The following is an 18,224-nucleotide window of genomic DNA, read 5'->3' as shown; positions in this document are numbered from 1 at the left end:
CAGCCTGCACCAGAAACCATCCAGCGTCCCGCCCGCCAGCCACAGGAGCACCGCGTCTCCCACCCGGCCAAGCTCGGGGAGACGCGCCCAGGCAACCCGGAAGTACAGCGGGATGACGGCGCACCAGCCGCAAAGGGCCGGCAATCCCGAAAGCAGCCAGGAAGAAGCCCCGCGACCCAGCAAGCCAGGCAGGCCGGGAGGCAGACCACCAGGAAGCAGCACCCCTGCCCGCGAAGCCAGGCAGCCGGGCAGGGGAAGCAGAGAAGGACCAGCACGCCAGCCCAGCAGGAGCGGGCGCCGTCCGGTAGAAGAATCCAGGTAAGGAAATTACATCACAGCACACACGAACATCCATACTGTCGGAGACAGAAAAAAAGAACAGGCTGCATGCTGGGCTGGTACTGCTTATGTACTCCCAGTGGGAGGGAGCAGGTAAGGTATCCCAGCATGCTCCTTTTCTTTTTTTCTGTCAGGGAGATGGTTATCTCCATATTTTCAGGAATGGGACGAGGTCAGGAGGGACCTGGGGGTAATGAATGTGTTAGCATGTACAACTTGATAATACAATTTTTGATTTTAAGGCTGCGAAAAAACCTGAAAATATTAAGCTAATTTCACATTTTACCAAATTCGACTCCCCTCTGTTAATAACGATGGCTGGATGACTGGTGCTGCGAGTACTATTTCTATGATATTTTAGGTTTATCGACGTGACAGATTCGCTCCGAAAGAAATGACCAAACTACCAGCTGTCCTTTGTGGAGCAAGAGTTTATGGAGTGATCTCATCATAGCTTTTTCTAAGAACGATTTCAATGAATTCCTGAGTTCAATGGAAAAAAAGCAAGTTGCATATTTCCCCGCGAGGTAAAAAAATAAAATGCACAGCCTGCTCCAGGAATACAGAAACCATTATAACCAGAGGGGAAAATGTCACATCCACAATTTCAGACACTAATCAGTAGTCAATTGGGAGAAAACCCCAGGCAAAAATCTTTATAATTGTGCTGTATTTTAAAAAGTTTCTTGCTGCCAAACTATACTGGAATAAGGTGATTGATATCCAAAAATGTATTAACTCGTTGTTCTCATAGGGCCGGCAATCCCGAAAGCAGCCAGGAAGAAGCCCCGCGACCCAGCAAGCCAGGCAGGCCGGGAGGCAGACCACCAGGAAGCAGCACCCCTGCCCGCGAAGCCAGGCAGCCGGGCAGGGGAAGCAGAGAAGGACCAGCACGCCAGCCCAGCAGGAGCGGGCGCCGTCCGGTAGAAGAATCCAGGTAAGGAAATTACATCACAGCACACACGAACATCCATACTGTCGGAGACAGAAAAAAAGAACAGGCTGCATGCTGGGCTGGTACTGCTTATGTACTCCCAGTGGGAGGGAGCAGGTAAGGTATCCCAGCATGCTCCTTTTCTTTTTTTCTGTCAGGGAGATGGTTATCTCCATATTTTCAGGAATGGGACGAGGTCAGGAGGGACCTGGGGGTAATGAATGTGTTAGCATGTACAACTTGATAATACAATTTTTGATTTTAAGGCTGCGAAAAAACCTGAAAATATTAAGCTAATTTCACATTTTACCAAATTCGACTCCCCTCTGTTAATAACGATGGCTGGATGACTGGTGCTGCGAGTACTATTTCTATGATATTTTAGGTTTATCGACGTGACAGATTCGCTCCGAAAGAAATGACCAAACTACCAGCTGTCCTTTGTGGAGCAAGAGTTTATGGAGTGATCTCATCATAGCTTTTTCTAAGAACGATTTCAATGAATTCCTGAGTTCAATGGAAAAAAAGCAAGTTGCATATTTCCCCGCGAGGTAAAAAAATAAAATGCACAGCCTGCTCCAGGAATACAGAAACCATTATAACCAGAGGGGAAAATGTCACATCCACAATTTCAGACACTAATCAGTAGTCAATTGGGAGAAAACCCCAGGCAAAAATCTTTATAATTGTGCTGTATTTTAAAAAGTTTCTTGCTGCCAAACTATACTGGAATAAGGTGATTGATATCCAAAAATGTATTAACTCGTTGTTCTCATAGGTAACATTTTCAAGTATGCCTCCAGGTTGTTAGAACCTGCATTGTAATCCATTTGCAAGATACAATGTGGGAAAATGTAATGAATTGTGAGAGCCAATTTCCCATTATATTTTTTGTCCGTTGATTTTGTTAGGTCTTGGAGGAAAACGACTGTAACATATTCTTTAAGAGGTCAGGGCCAGAAAAAAAAACCCTACAGCACGGTCTTTCTTCTAGGTGAGGAGACCAGGCAGACATGTTCAACAGCAGACGGATATGGAAACGAGCCACTCGGGCTACTGAAAAATCAAACCTGCTCTCATGAATGCCAACTAAAGGTCATTTGTACAGCTCCAAACAAGCAAGAGTGTGCTAACCCAGGTAGCCTTAGATTTTGATTTCTTCACTCTGTTCAGCTTAACGTTTAATAACATGTTGTTATTTAACAAAGTACATAAATATACAACTGGATTTATATGCATTATATATAGTTTGCATGCTAATTAAACATATTTAAATTAGATTTAAAATCGTCTGCATGTGTTGTGTGATTCCTTCTACCGGTATATAAGACCAGTGGCATGGCTAGTTACGTTCTTGAGAAATAATAATCAAATCATGTTACCTACCTTTGTCTCCAACAGTATATGGAGCAATGTAGTGTGAAAATTAACTTACTGTTATACTTTCTACCCACCAAATCTAAGACTGTCTTATATATACACACACACACACACACGTAAAACATGCAAGCATTCCTTTCTATGAACAAAACCATATTTTGAGATGCTCCTGCAGAACTAACAAGAACTGACAACGCCCAAAGGTCTGGCTATAATGTGCCAGATCATGCAAAAAGAATTTGAAAGTGCCCATGTTTTATTATATTAGCACATTAAACCCAGTGCTGTTGGCTTTGCTAGTACCTGCTAATTCAATAAAGCCTCTCATAGGATGGGGTCTTTGTGACTGAAAACAGTCCAGGGACGGGGGGCTTTGTGCCCCGCTCCACGTGAAAAAAAACACTGCGCCCCGAGGGATGAGATCCCTAGGGCCAAAATTGGCCTGGTGAGGGGGGGACACATATCATCCTCTTCTAAAAAATAAACACTTCTTCCCCCGGGCCTTAGCCTACCCCGTGGGTTTTTAGGAAAGAAGCACAGGAGCCTACTGATCCATTGCCACTTGTCAAAACATTTCTATAAAAATAAGGGTTTTCGTCCCCAGGCCAAGTCCCCCACCATCATGCCAAGGGTATTAAAGTATTCCTACCCTGCCCCTTGTGCCTTTTATTTCATTATTTAGGACTCAAGACTGACACACAAGTCCTAGGATGGCTGCAACTACTTCATGATTGAGGTGGTGGCAGACAATCAAATCTCAGCTTGAGATCTGTTGGGATCTGCAGAGGTTGCATGTCCATAGATATATTACATTTTTTTTTTTTTTTTGGAAAAGCAAGACTTTATTGATGATTCCAACAACATTACATTTAAGCGCCTACATCCCTGAGGCCGGCTGAAAGGGCGTCATAGGTACAATATATAAACAATTACTCCTGTCCTCTCTGGCTGTGGGCTGTCTATGGATCATTAAACATGTTGGACCTCCAAAACCCTCAGTATACGGACAGTACAGCTGCTTGCATTTTGTATTTTATGTAAACAATAAAGAAAAGAACTAAAAAACATGACTCAATATCCACAGCCACAACTGTACTCTTGCGTTCCTGTACCTGCTTATTCCCGTTAGGCATCGCCTCTGTATGTTGCACTCGAATCCACCTCCCCTTGTGCCCAACCCCTTCCTGTTGTATTCTCTGTGTCACATACTGCACAAGGCCCTCATGCATGCCATTCCATATTCCCTAACAATTAAACATTGTCTATCTCTTCGTCAGAACTATCGCTATCGTCCTCTGGCAGTGGCTCGCATATGTCCCCTCTGTAGGAGTTCCATTGTAGCCAGACCCCATTCCACTTGCGCGGGTTGTCTCTCATCTTGTATACTGCCCTCTCCGTTATCATGAGTGTGTCCATGTTTCTGCTCCATTGTGCCAGTGTGGGGAGCTCCGCCGTCCCCCATTTTTGCGCAATGTCTCGTTTGGCCACCATGCAGCCTATCGTGACCCACAGCTTACCATAGTGCGTCAAATCAGTCGGCCCCCAGACATTTAACAGGCATACACGTGGGGCCAGTGCTACAGTGGTGTTCAGTGTCTGTGCGATGGTACGGAGCACCCGCTGCCAATACCCCACGAGGCGTGAGCAGCTCCAAAGTGTATGCAAGAAGGTGCCCTCCTCACCGCACCCCCTAAGACAATAAGGATGATCCGCCCTCTGCAATTTATGTAGAGCCACTCTTGTGTAGTAAACCCTGTGTAGGATTTTTAGTTGTACCAGGCGGAACCTAGCTGATATGCCAGCTTCACGAGGGGATGCAATAGCTGCGTTCCAGTCAGATTCATCAAAATCCCCGAGTTCCTCCTCCCACTTATCTTTTAGCTTTTCCTGTGGATCAGGTAGATTATTGAGCAGTTTACTGTATGTTAGGGAAGTCGCACCCTCCTGCATACAGTCCGTAAGCAGACGGTCTTCCAGCGGGGAGGACTCCGGGGGTGTGGTGTCCGGTGGGAGCACTGCCAGCAGGGCATGTCTGATTTGTATGTATCTATACTGTTCTGTGTTTCCCAATTCGTACTGTTGTTGAAGGGAGGCGAAGGAGACCACTCCCTCCCTGGACCACATGTCACCCACAGTTGATATCCCAATGTTGTCCCACTGGGCGAAGCCCTTAGTACGCCTCAAGTGACCTAGAGCCTTAGTGTCCCACAGCGGGGTGAGTTTTGTGACGATTCCGTCCCAATGTAGTTTCGATTGCGCCTTATACCATAACTGTACTGTGTGTCTGGTGGGTCCTATCAGTTTCGTCGCAATACCCTTGTGATACAAAGGCGCTAGCACGCTGCCAGTACCCAGTTGGGCCCTATCAGCCTTAAACGCCGGGTCGGCCTGTGGGGCGTGTATCCATTTGTTGAGAACCTTGAGCTGTGTCGCCCAGTAGTACAACTGCATATTGGGAAGTGCAATACCACCGTCGTACCAGCTCCTGTTGAGTTTCGCGTGAGCAATTCTCGCTGGCCGATTCCCCCACAGTAGACCTGATATCAGTGTAGTCACCTTCTGAAAGTAACTGGGAGGTATTAATGTCGGTGTATTTTCGAACACGTACAGAAAACGCGGCAGTGCCATCATTTTGAACAATGCTGCTCTGCCCAGCAGCGTCAGTGGAAGTCGTTGCCAGTGCTGTACGTCATTACGCAATCTAATGAGGGGGGGTTGTAGATTACGACTAGAGAACTCCGCCGCATCTCGGGTGACATATATTCCCAGGTATTTAAAGGACGTGGCAGCCACTTCCAGTGTGCACGAGTCCGGCAGGGTCAGGAGTGGGCCCTTAAGTACATAAATGGTCGATTTCGACCAATTAATGGTGTATCCTGACACCCGCCCATGTGAGTTTCAGATAGATAGGAGGTTTGGGACGCTGCTGTCCAGATCCGTGAGATAGATCAACATATCATCAGCGTACAAAGACACTCTGTCCTCCCAGCTAAGATCCCATCTAATCCCCTTCAGTAGTGGCGTGTTCCGAATAGTGATCGCAAGAGGTTCTAAAACCAATGCGAAAAGGATGGGCGAGAGTGGGCATCCCTGCCTGGTTCCCCGTGCCAATTGTATGTCTCGCGACATGTGACCGTTTGCCACCACTCGTGCTACTGGGTCTTTGTATAGTAACCGGATCCAAGTGATAAATTTGGGTCCGAACCCCATGGAGGTGAGGACCGCAAAGAGGTAGCTCCACTCCACCATGTCGAATGCCATTTTGGCATCCAACGATAGTATCGCTGCCGGTTCCGTCAACAGTGGGGTTCTCGCCAAGACTCCCTGCACTCTACGAAGGTTTAAGGCCGTACTACTATGCGGCATAAAGCCAGACTGATCTGGGTGGATCAACTGATCCAAGTATGGCATGAGCCTGTTTGCCAATAGTTTCGCCAGAATTTTCGCTTCAGGGTTCAACAGCGAGATAGGTCTATAGGACGTACACTCATTAGGCGGTTTGCCCGGTTTCGGAATGGCCACTATAGTCGCCATCCGTTGGTCCGGAGGCAGCGTGCCGTTCTCCCTACTATCCACATACATCTGTAGCAGGGGTTCACTCAGGGACTCCGACATTGTTTTGAACCATTCAATTGGCACCCCGTTTGGGCCCAGAGCCTTGACCGGGTGGATTGCATCAATAGCCAATTGAATTTCGTCAATTGTTAAGTCGGAATCAAGATCCCGTGTCGCCTCTTCCGTCAACGTTGGCAGTGCCACCTGACCCAGGGCGGCCCCAGCCTCCTCCTCTGTCACAGTCACCGCCGGGGTGTATACCTCACTGAAGTGGTCGGCCAGTGCATTCACTATGTCTTCCGGCCGCGTGTGTACCTTCCCATGTGTGTCTGTGAGTTGTAGTATGTTCCTGTTGCCCCCCTGCTTCCTATCTAGCCAAGCCAGGAGCTTACTGGCTTTGTCTCCAATGTCATATACCCTGTGCTTGGTGGCCGCAATGTCCGCCATGGTCAGTCGTTTCATATGGTCAGCCAGAAGGCGTTGGCTTATCTGTAGGGAATGCAAAGTAGCACTTGACGGATCTGCCATATGGGCGGTGTAAGCTTTGTCAAGTTTCAGTTCCAGCTCTGAGGCTTCCTCCCCCTGTGTTTTCTTGTGATGTGCGATCGCTGCTATAGCTTGTCCCCTGAGTACAGCTTTATAAGCTTCCCAAAGCACTGACGGTGATCCCACCGAGGCCCGATTTTCTTCAAAATAGTGCTGGGTAGCTTTCTGCAGGTCCTTACGAATGGACGGGACTTTGAGATACCCCGGATAGATCGGGTAGATTCTCCTACGGGTCATTTCACGACTGGACAGTTTTAAGGTGATCGGTGAGCGGTCTGAAATACCCCGTGGCTTTATTTGTGCTTCTTCTATGGTGAGGCGACCGTTCCCAAGTGTGAGGAAGTAGTCAATCCTGGACAGACTATTATGTGTAGCTGAGTAGTAGGTGTACTGTAGTTGCTCTGGGTGCAGTATGCGCCACACATCCACCAAACCCTGCGCCTCCAGGAACCCGCTGAGTTTGTTAGGGCCATCGACATGTACTCGCACGGGAAATCTGTCACGAGTGTTGTGTAATACTGCATTAAAATCTCCCCCGATGATTAAATCACCTTCCGGGAGTTCTAGGAGGAACTTGCAGAGGTCTGGCAGTGCCACGGCATGTAGTGCTGGTGGGATGTACACTGAGACCACAGATAACAGCCTGCCCTCCCATTGGCCATGAACCGCTGCGAAGCGGCCTTGATCATCTATCTTGGTGGATTCGACGATGTAGTGGGAAGAGTTTCGCATTAGTATGCCTGTGCCACGCGACCCTGAGGTGAACTCCGCATGCGCCGCCATGTGGTAGCCTCGCCTATCCATCGCCCGTGTAGTAGCACCCATCAGATGTGTTTCCTGTAAAAGGACCAAGGCGGGACCCACTCTCTGAATTCCTTGAAAAACCAAACCTCGTTTAATCTTATCGCCCAGCCCTCTGACGTTCCATGACATTATTTGTAACGGGGCCATCGGGGTGATTTGATCTAGTCTGGCCATGGCAGTGGCTTGTGGCGGGGCCAACCCAGGATCTTCGGAGTCGAGCCACCTCGTTCCCCATGTGGGAGTCTCTCCCGGGGGTGGGCCCACCGCCTCGTATGCGGGGCAGTGCGTCCGACCAGAGGCGAGACATATGGGGCGACAAGAAATGTACTGTTGCTTGTATTGTAAAGTGACTTGTAATGCTGCTCAGTGCTCATGACGTGTTGCATTGTGTTGTGTTGAGTCTAACCACTAACTTTTAAGACCAAGTGATCTATAAAAATTAACATCCCCTTACCCACAACTGCCCCCCTCCCTGCTTCCCTGCTATACGGACTCGAACCTGCCCGCCTCCCCAACTTAGCAGAGTGCACTTCCCAATCCCCAACCATTGTACTTGCGCGCCGGGGCGAAGGAGTCTCCGAGGTCAGCGGCCCCTCAATCTTCTCCCCGGAGGCCCATCGCCCAGTGTCCAGTGGCGAGCCTTAGGCGTGCAGCACAGTAAGTTCAATAGAATTTAAGTCTGGAAGTCATTGCTCATCGTTATCCTCTTCGCCTGCATCGACTCTCAATGGTGAGCCCTCGTTTAGTCCCCCTCCTCCCGATGTTTGGGATTCCGGATGATGTCCAGCTATACGGTCCTTCTGCTGCCGGTGAGGTCACCGAGGGCGGGCGTTTGTTCTCCATCCCTCCAGCCAGTCCCGCGCAGACTCCGGGTTATCAAAGAACCAAGTTTTATTTTCAGCAACTAACCGCAACCTGGCCGGGAAGAGCATGGAATATGGGATCTCTCTCGCTCTGAGTTCTTTCTTCACCTCGAAAAACATTCGTTGCCTGCGTGCCACCTCAGCCGTGTAGTCAGGGAAGAAGGCCACCGTGGAGTTTTGAATCTTAACAGGAGGGGATGTCCGGGCAGCCTGCAAAGTGACATCCCTATCCCTGAAATTGAACAGTCTGGCAACAATGGGCCGTGGGGCCGCTCCCGGCTTCGGTTGGCCTCCCGGCACGTGGTGCGCCCTCTCCACCGAAAAGAATGTGGACAGTCCCTTTGGTCGCAGTTCATTTGTGATCAAGTTCTCTACGTATAAGTCCTTCTGACTCCGGTACGCCGATTATGCGGATGTTATTCCGTCTGGAGCGCCCTTCCTGGTCGTCGAGCTTCTCACGTAGTACCTTATTGTCTGTTGCCAACTTCTCCACCGCCAATTGAAGTTCAGACACATCTTCCACTAGTGATTTTGTTACCACTTCCATGGCGTTGACTCTTTCCGTCATTTTGTGGAAATCAGCTCTGATCAATGTAATGTCTGTCGAAATCGATCCTACCGTCGTTTGCAGCTGCGCCAGGGCCTGCATCACATCATCCAGTGTCGCTTTTTTGCTCCCTGGTACGTCCACGGATTTACCAGTTATCTCCTTTCCGGTCGTCGGGGACACAGCGGGCCTGTCGCAAGCATACCGGTCTATTCGAGTCTGTGTAGTGCCACTCTTCAGGCTCTTCCCCGCCATGTTTGCTGTTCCCGCGGTCCCCGGGCACTCCTGCGATGGAGGACCGCGTCTGCCCCTTTTACGGTTGATTTTGTTCACCGACGTTTCAGCCTGCGTCGGTGGCCGGGCAGGAGGCGTTGTATCTGTCCTGAATCGCCTGTGATGAGAGAATCGCGTTTTCGCCCCGGTATGCCTGACGGGGACTGCAGGAGGAGTAATGTTGGATGCGTCCCGCACCTTGTGCCTACGGGAGATGCCACCAGTCAGTTCCAACCCAGGGACCAAGTGTCCTTGAATGCCGTATCCCAGCTCTGTGTAGGTGTATCAGGCTTCCCCCATCGTTGGCATCGATCAGGGAGTGTCCCGGATACTGTCGATCGGGCTCACCCGCGGGACGTAGCCTCACTGCATGAAGCCCCTCTTCTCCGCGTCCCTAGTTGCTTAAGAGGCAACCGCCCGCTGCGTCTTGGAGTTGGTTCACACCCAGTCAGTCCACTATAGAGTGCCCAGTTGCTCCCTGAGTGCCACTTGCCCCTTGATGCCAGCGCCGCCGGGGGGGGGGGGTTACAGTGTAGTGCGGACGGCGGTCACAGTCCTCCGATGCTTTCCCCAATCAATTGGGCCAAGCGTGGTTTTCTTTCACCCTGGGTGCACACCGCCGGCAATTCAGCGCCTTCAGCATCCGCCGCCCACGTCCACTGCCTCTCTTGAGTCTGGCCGCGGTGTCGGTAGTCTGCAGGCCGGCCGGGCCCCGGTAGTAGTGTCCTCGCTCCCCACAAAATGGCGGCTCACCTCAATATCGCCATTCTCCACAACGGTCTATCACGCACGATCTGGGCGTTGAGGAGCGAGGAAGCGATAGCCGGTCTCCGCCTCCGCACTCCCGGTCGTGGGCTGGGTCCGGTCCTCCCGGTACACACACCGAGTCTCCGCGCACCCCAGCTGGACGGGTGGTCGGCGGGAACGTCCGGCGCGGGACCCCCGGGGCAGCTTCACTTCCTGTCGGGCAGGACTATTAGGGCAGTCCCCGGCTTGCTCGCGCCGTGCGGGCCGCTCCGCAGCTATGCCAGAAGTCGGCTTCCAGGCGTCGGATTTTCACGACGCTTCCAGCCGCTTGCACCGCCCGGTCCTGGGCTCCGGGTCCCTCCTGCGGGGATGATAAATGTAGCGGATTGGTTGTCGGATCTTAGGAGAGGCCGCCTCAGCCGCGGAGCCTTTCCTTTATGCTGCCGCCATCTTCGGCTGCTAGCCACGCCCCCCGATATATTACATTTTTGAGCACGTATCACTGAAACACTGCTCAACAGATTTACACCAAAACACAACAAGCACTTTTTTTCTGGACTTAGATCCAGCTTTCATTCAAGTTTGGTGTAATTCTGTTATGCAGTTTATGCTGTAGCTGTGTGTGTAAAGCTACTATGGCAGAGTGATGTAATATGTAAGGTCATACGCAATGCATTATGGGAGTGCAAGGTATAGTTGGCTCAGTTAACTATAACTACTGAATTTCACTGGTTTTTATGAGAACCTGAGTCTAACTATAACGTCCCTGTAACCTTTGTTTTTTGCAGTGAATTGCTAGGGTTTTTTCAATGCTAATTCCTAATTCTAATGGCCATGTAACCCTTGTTTTTTTCAGTGAATTGCTATGAATTTTTAAGTAGTAATGGTGTTTGCAGTGTGGTGGAGAAAGGTCGTGGGCCTCTGAGCAGCTCTTAGGAATCCCACTGTGTAGGACTTACAGAAAGTACCAAGAGGGCTTCTTGGCCCCAAGGTACCTCAGCATACAAGAGAACTACATTCCCCAACCAGTATTGCCCTAGGAGACGCATTTACAGAGTGGTGGAGAAAAGGACATGGCCTCCGAAGACCTCTTAGCAATCCTGCTGTGTGGGTCTTTGTGGAGGTTACTGGAGGGATTATTCACCCCAAGGACCCTCTGCAGCAAATGGGACTTCATGTCCCAACTAGTAGTTCACCAGGAGGCATGTGTGGAGAGTGGTAAAGAAAGATGGCGAGCCAACAATGACCTCCCAGCAACTCTGCAGTGTGGAACTTACTGAAGGTAACAGGAGGAGGAGTTGGCCCACAAAGACATCCATGGCGGCCAACAACTCCTCCTATTACCTCCGGTAAGTCCCAGAAAGAGTCACTGCTTAGAGGTCTTCGGAGCCTACATCCCCTCCAATGTGTGGTTTAGCCCCGAGGAGGTCGTGGTCCCCAGGGCTGCGAGGCGGCCATGTTCCTCCCACATTATTTTTGGCTAACGCCCAGGGGAGGTGGAATCCTCTCTGCCCCATGAATTATGTAAATTGAAAGCCCTTCGTGTTGTGGTGATCCCCGGGGCTGCAGGAGGGGTCCAAGTAGCCCCCTGCTTTGTTTAAAGATGAAGCCTTAGGGAGGTGGTGGATCTTGGGGTTTGACGGGTCTGCATGGCCCCTGCCTTATGTAATCTGAAAGCGCCGTGGAAGTAGCAGCACTGATGGGGTCGGTCTGCACAGCCCCCGCTTTGTTTATAGATGAAGCACCGGGCAGGTGTCAGTCTTCGTGGCTTGGAAGGAGGGCTAAGAGCCCCCATTTATTCATTGATATGCCCCGGGGAGATGGTTGCCCGCGGGGCAGGCCCGTACGGCTTTCATTTATTTTTCAAAGAAGCCCAGCGAAGATGATAGTCACCAGGAGAACATTGAGCCCGAGGAGGGGAGGCCTGTGTGCCCTCCTCCATTAAAGAAAATTCCCCTGGGACCTGGCTCACCAGGGCGGAAAATTAACGAAGCACAGGAGCACAGTGCTTTGTTTATTACATTTTTTTTTGCTGGACCTGCACATATTGCTGAAATGTCTTTTTGAGCAAAAATTCAGTTGTTGCCTCTGAGGAGTCTAGGGGGTCAGGGTGTTTTTACCCTGCAGTGGTAAGGGTTTTTTGGATGGCAAGGCATTTTTTAGGGTTTACGGTGGGCATCGGTTATTGACTGGTAATTCATTTTTTAGAGTTTAGGGTGGTATGGATTTTTGGGTGGTAAGGTATTTTGTAGGGTTTAGAGTGGGGGGTGGCAAGGGAACTTTTATGGTGGGTAGGGGGGTTTGGGTGGTAGGTGATTTGTTACATTTTAGGGTGGGTATGGGTTTTATGGGGCAAGAGCACCTTTTGCGTTTAGTGTGGGTATAGGGTTTACAGTGGTAATGAATTATTTAGGTTTTAGGGTGGGTATGCGTATTTGGGTAGTTAGGGATTTTTTAGGGTTAGGGTGGGCATAGGTTTTGGGTGGCAAGGGAACCTTTAGTGTTTAGGGTGGTGATGGGTTTGAGAGTGGTAATGCATCTTTTGGGGTTGAGCGTTTGTATGGTTTTTTGGGTGGCAAGTTATTTTTTAGTGTTTATGGTGGGTATGGGTTTTTGGGTGGCAAATACATTTTTAGTGTTTAGGGTTTGTATGGGCTTTAGGGAGCAAGGGAATCTCAAGGGTTTCAGTTGGGTAGAGTGGTAAGGTATTTGTAAGGGTATATGTTGGGTATACGTTTGTGGGTGGCAGGGAATTTATAGGGCTTTGGGTGGGTATGGGTTGTTGGCTGGTGAGCTATTTTTTAGGGTTTAGGGTGGGTAGGGATTTTTGGGTGGTGAGGGATTTTTTAGGGTTTAGAGTGGGTATGGGTTGTTGGGTGGCAAGGGGATTTTTAGGGTTTAGGGTAAGTATGGGTATTTTGGTGGTAAGGGATTTTTTAGGGTTAAGGGTAGGTATTGGTTTTTGGATGGAAAGTGAATTTTTAGGGTTTAGGGTGGGAGCATGTTTTGTGAGTGGTAAAGGAGTTCTTGGGGTTTAGGATGGGTAAGGGTTTTATGGGTGGCAAGGGAATTTTTAGCAATTAGGGTGGGTGTGGGATTTTCGGTGGCAAATGATTTTGTTGGGTTTACGGTGGGTATGAGTTTTTGGGTGGCTATGACATTTTTAGGGTTTAGGTTGGTTATGGGTTTTGGGTGGCAGGCTACTTTTAGGGTGTATGGTGGGTATGGGTTTTCGGGTGGTAGGAGACTTTTTAGGTTTTAGAGTGAGTATGGGTTTTGGTAGGCAAGGCAACCTTGAGGGTGGGTATGGATTTTGGGTGGTAAGGAATGTTTTAGGGTTTAGCGTTTGCAGGTTTTTTTGTGGCAGCAAGGGATTTTTTAGGGTTTAGGTTGGGTATGGGTTCTATGGGTGGCAAGGGATTTTTTTGCATTTAGGGTGATGTGGGATTTTCAGTGGCAATAATTTTTGTAGGGTTTAGGGTAGATATTTATTTTGGGTGGCAAGGACATTTTTGGGGTTTAGGTTGGTTATGGGTTTTGGGTGGCAAGGGTACTTTTAGGGTTTAGGGTGGGTATGGGCTTTTGGGTGGTAATGAATTTTTTAGGGTTTAGAATTTGCAGGTGTTTTTGGGTGGCAAAGGATTTTTTTAAGGTTTAGGTTGCATTGGGTTTTAGATGGCAAGGGAATTTTAAGGGTTTTAGGTGGATATGGGTTTTTAGGTGGTAAGGGATTTCTTTTAACCCTGGTCGGATAACTTCACTCCCCCAGCAGAGTTTGCAGAGATTGGCCTACTCTGCTCTCCATGACGAACGTGGGGAAATGCAAAACACTGCCTCTGTGGTGGACAGGAGTTAGCTGCTTCCTCCCCCCTTCCAAATACTTTAAAAATAATAAAAAGAAGCACTTACCTGTGTTTTTGCCTCCTCCCCTGCCTTGCCGCTCTCCTTCCTGCCCCTATCATTGTTAAAATGTAAAATATGATCTCTCTTGTTTTTTGATTAAGCTATGCCTCATCCATTTTTCACCCCTGCCCTCCTTCCAGCTGGGCTCTATCCTTGACACTACATCTCTATAAACATGAGTAAAGAATCTAGATTGGTTCATAGTAGACTCTCTATACATGCAGAGTCAGCGCAAAAGAACAGCTGGCGTCTGCTCTAGGTTTTTCAGACAATGGTTAATCCTCAAGTAAAGATTACTCAGATAGCATATCTTGTTGTTCAGCCTTAGGATCTGCCAGTTGCACAAAACACTGCGGCTGTCGATTCTTGCAGTTACCTCATTTGTGGGTTTTTCCCAAAGCTCTATTTATCTCTGGGCATCCCTTGTTTGTGATCTTTTGCTATAAAGACCCAGGCAACCCATTGTTCTGTGTGCTTCTCCTAGAGTATCTCTATGGTGCTTGTGGGCTGGGTCCCCATTCATGAATGCTAAATAAATTATATTTGGTTTGTACTTCACTCCAGTTTCGATTCCTCCTTACTTGTTAAGTACCCGTGGACTAAGGTATGACCCTGCACCAGTAGGCTATTAATATTCCACTTCCACAAATTGCCGCCCAACATGGGACCCCATCAAAGGCTTGCAGTTGGACCGAGGGAGAAGATCGTGTCGGTAAGATGAACTTCGCTGAGGAGCGCACCACCTGAAGAGACTAGTTCTCGTGTCCAAGGTGATTTTTCAGCTCTCCGACTCTCATCTTCCTGGCGGCTGCTTGCTTTGACTGGGGCTCTCGGATGGTCATTCTTTTGGATCAGGGAGGTTCGACAGGTGGGAGTTGAAGACTACAAATAAGGTAGATTTGTATTGAATCGGTTCTTTTGGTTATTTGGAATTTGTCTGGAATTTGTTTGGAATTTTGTTTGAAATCTGTTTGGAATTTATTGGGAATTTGTTTTGAACCTTCATTGGAACTTGCTATTTGGTATTGATTAACATTTTTTCTTACAGATAATGTGAGAATATTTTTTAATTTCTAACTGTTTATACGTTTTTTATATCTTATATAACATGCCTGTATTTAGCACAGTTTGGAGTTTTTTTTGCTGCGATAAGCAGAGCATTTTGGAAGCAAGTCAGCCGGCGCCACCAGAAGGTACGCTGAATTTTGAGATGTACATCAAATATGGTATTTCTCCCATCATGTATAATGCATTGTGGAACGAATATACTAAAGGGCATTCCTTCGTTGCAATGGCCATTAGAGGGGACAATGGACCCTCACAAACTTGAGTATTTATAGAAACTATTGTTTTAAAAAAAGTTAGTCCAGCTATGTTTGAAAGTTTGCGTATGTGGAGAAAAGAAGTAAAGGAGTGGCAGCTCAAGGCAGAGAAGATACAAAGGAAACAAGAAAGGAAGACAGAGTATCAAAAGTATAAGGAATTGAAGGATAAGGAAGTTTAGGAGAAGAAGGGATGTTTAGATCGAGAACATAGATTACTAATATCTAAGGAATATGTAGTCAGACCGACAGTAGCAGCACAAATCCACCAAGAAGATGTGGATTCAGACATTGATGGATTATTGATTGAATGACCCTAACCCCCATATGTACCTTTGACACTTCTTCCCTTTGGACCGCCAAATGTCATTCTCCCTGTACCCCCGGCACCACCACCTTTACCTGGAGTTGTTCAGCTCCTTATTTTCAAACCAGTACTGGTACATCCATAACCCCCCATTTCAGGCCACTGCACCCCCATCCCAGACCACTGCACCCGAAATGATTCATGATCCTGTACTTCCTGTATCTGTCTCGACCCCTCGAATTCTTTGTTCTACTGTACCTCAGTTTCGTCAGGACGCAATATGGTTGATAGTACTGAAGTGGTTAAGTGATTTAGAAATGGAAGTAGAAGAAATGATAGATCAGATATAGGATTTTTCAGAGAGCGAACTTTTTTGTCTGATAAATAAACGTTCTCATCAACTTATAGTTCAGTGGGAGATGACTACAGGACAGAACGGTTCCACTGAAGTTCGAGCTATTAATCCACAGTGTCAGATAGGGGCTTTCCCTGTAAATAGAGTTAATAATGAAATAGCAGCAATAATTGGATATCGTAATGAACTTTCTTCCTCTCCCCGAATAAGACCTATGAGGTAAGCCGGCCACAGTTCATTCCTAGAAGAGGGAATGCAGATAAGGGAATGCAGATAATGATGGCCCTAATGATCCCAATGCTAGAGCCCGTTGTTTTTATAATTGGATATATACGTCCTGGAAAAGGACGGATGTTCTTACTTTAAAAGCCTCCTTACCAGACATACGGAAAAATCCTAGAGGATTGTATGATGATGTACAGGCAGCCATTGATTCCTGTGTCATGACCTTAGCTGATATTGATATGTGTTTTGGTATGATCCTGCCACCGGATATGTGGCGACTCACTTTGAAACAGGATCATGCTGCTGATTTGCTGATTTAGGTGGAGACTGGGCTGCCATCAAAGCAGCCAACAGGGATAAGAAACCTGGTCAGAAACCTAGTCAGCTCATACTGGATCTACCTGGTAACATACTTATATAAACCGATGGTACCAGCAAGGAGAATACATTGGGCACTTCTCACTGCTTGTAAACAAAAACCGGGAAAGGCCGTCCCTGATTTCTTTACTCGCTTTCAGGAAGTGTTCCACCATTTTAGTGGTCAAGACACTTCTACACCTATGGGTGGGCATTTGTTTGTAGATAGATTTGTAGGAAATGTACTTCCAGAGATAACTGTTTGCTTAAAAAATGCTGAGAGTACATGGGCTTTGGTAACCCAAAAGCTATATTAGATATGGCTCAGTATTATCAGAATCAAGTGACCACTGAGCAAATACGTAAAGAAGGAAAACGAAAAGAATTGAAAACTAAGGTAATGATGGTCTAGACCTATGTACCCCAAGGTCGAGGTTGTGGTCAAACCTATGGTCAGAGTTTTAGGCAACCACCTCCAGTAGGGGCACCACATAGACAAACTCAACTAGGGCTGGATCAATATGCTTACTGTAAGGAGAAAGGGCAATGGCGTTCCAAATGTCCAATTTTAGCTGCTGGTTGGAGAGGAAGGGGACAACTGTATGGTAGCCGGGGGACTCCAGTTCCCAGACAGCAACTACAACAAGCTCAAGCTCCAGAGAAAAATAGGTCATAAAATTATTTTGATCAACAGAATTTTCAATATTCTATGGAGGATTTGGAATCAGAAGAAACTATGGGAACGGATTTTGCCTTGGACAGCGTAGGACAAGGATGACCAGTTGAGATAGCTGTAAACCAGTCAGGACCCTATATAACAGCCACGATACTTGGGCAGCACAGAACTTTTTGGTGGATACAGGGGCAACACTCAATGTGATATCTCAGAAACTGGTCCCTGGGCCACCCTTGTCTGGCCAAGTGATCACATCGATAGGGTTTAATGGAACACCAACTCTTAGCCCTGCGTCCTAAAAATTGCCTTTGCAGGTTGAGAATTTTAATGCTTCAGCCCCCTTTTTACTTCCCCCACATGCTCCTGATAATTTGATGGGACTTGATCTTCTGCAATATTTCCATCTGGAGTACGCGTCATTTTTGGGGGAAAGACATTGCCTAAACAATATAATTTTTCTTTATGTTTGGATATTGATTCTGTTCCTTCATGTATTTGGGCTACTGCTGACACAGATGTGGGAAGAATGAACATTTCTCCAGTATACATACAGGTTTGCGAAGGTGTCTCCTTACCAAGCATCCCGTAATGTAAATTATCGATAGAAGGTGAGGATGCGCTCATATCTATCATTGACGACATGATATGTACAAGAGTTGTTGAGGAAGTTTCCTCTAATGTATGCAATAGCCCCAATCTCCCCATCCTAAAACGGGGCAATGGAACAGGAGACAAGATTTCCCGATTTGTGATTATTTAAGAGAAGTAAACAAAATAGTGATTACTCAATATCCTGTTGTCTCTGATATTACAACCTTGTTGACATTAATCCCACCTACAGCCACTGCATTTTCTGTTATCGATCTCAAGAATGCTTTTTTCTCTATTCCTATACATAAAGATAGTAGGTACTTGTTTGGCTTCTCATTAAGGGGCCGCTCATTCAGATTTTTTTGGAGCTCCACAAGGTTATACAGAAAGTCCTAGTATTTACAGTCAGGCACTTAAATGACAGTTGGATGGACCTCTTTTGCCACCAGGAGTTACACTTGTGCAATATGTCGATGACATTTTGCTCGCTGTAGGTTCAG

The sequence above is a fragment of the Lissotriton helveticus genome, chromosome 2_1 (genome assembly GCF_964261635.1).
Source record: "Lissotriton helveticus chromosome 2_1, aLisHel1.1, whole genome shotgun sequence".
NCBI classification, from domain to species: Eukaryota; Metazoa; Chordata; class Amphibia; order Caudata; family Salamandridae; genus Lissotriton; species Lissotriton helveticus.
Note: the sequence above shows the minus strand (reverse complement) of the source record.